Source organism: Coffea arabica, chromosome 6c (genome assembly GCF_036785885.1).
Source record: "Coffea arabica cultivar ET-39 chromosome 6c, Coffea Arabica ET-39 HiFi, whole genome shotgun sequence".
Lineage (NCBI taxonomy): Eukaryota > Viridiplantae > Streptophyta > Magnoliopsida > Gentianales > Rubiaceae > Coffea > Coffea arabica.
In genome coordinates this window covers 56686277-56687275 of record NC_092320.1, presented here as the reverse complement: position 1 = coordinate 56687275, position 999 = coordinate 56686277, and the positions used below count along the sequence as shown (strand labels likewise).

Genomic DNA, 999 nt, shown 5'->3' with positions numbered 1-999 from the left:
CAACTGTTGCTGAATAGATGTCGACTCCACCTCATTAACCTTGCAGGTAGGGTTACTCTCACGGATGCCAAACTGTTGAGAATTTTCTACCATAACTTCAATAAGCTCCCACGCTTCCTTCGGTGTTTTGTTTGCTAGCGCTCCCCCACTTGCAGCGTCAATGATACTCCTATCCGTTGATTGGAGTCCTTCATAGAAATATTGGATTAACAGTTGCTCACTAATTTGATGCTGCGGGCATCTAGTGCACAACTTGTTAAATCTTTCCCAATATTCATACAAGGACTCCCCGGGATACTGTTTAATACTGCAGATCTCCTTGCTCAAACTCGTAGCCCGGGATGCAGGGAAGAATTTTTCCAAAAACTTCTTTTTCAACTGTGCCCATGTGGTAATACTACCTGCTGGTAGGTAGTACAGCCAATCTTTAACTGCATCCTTGAGATAGAATGGAAAAGCTCTCAGTCTAATTTGTTCTTCAGTGACCCAGAAGGTTTCATACTAGAGCAAACCACCTCGAACTCCTTAACATGCTTGTTGCGTTCTTCGCCAGAGAGACCATGGAAAGAAGGTAAGATGTGAATCAACCTCGACTTCAGTTCGAAAGCAGTATTCTCTGCCAAGGTGGGGAATGTGATGCACAAGGGCTGGTGAGTCAGTTCCGGGGCAGCCAGCTCCTTTAATGTTTGGGTGTTAGCCATGCTTACTTCGTTTTCGACTGACTCGTTTGCAATAAATACGTGCCCTTCTTTTCGTCTCTTGGTCTCTTGCCTCCGTCTACGCGTTGCCTTCTCAACCTCAGGGTCGTATATCAGTTCACCTGTGCGAGAAGAATGGGGCATAAACTAGCAAAAATACCAAGAAGAATAGAATAAAATAGAAGCTGAATTTGAAAAGAAACAAATAATTCAAACGCCAACTCCCCGGCAACGACGCCAAAAATTGACAGGTACTGAACCTGTGCAATAATAATTACTAAAAAGTCCTAATTACCACCAC

The 999-nt window shown here is 43.8% G+C and overlaps 1 non-coding gene across 1 annotated transcript; it reads left to right on the top strand.

The window, feature by feature from the left end:
* Nucleotides 1-223: 223 nt before the first annotated feature.
* LOC113694360 (small nucleolar RNA R71) lies at nt 224-330 on the top strand. The gene has a single exon (XR_003449317.1). It is a non-coding gene; the product is annotated as a small nucleolar RNA R71 (small nucleolar RNA).
* The last annotated feature ends 669 nt before the right edge of the window (nt 331-999 follow it).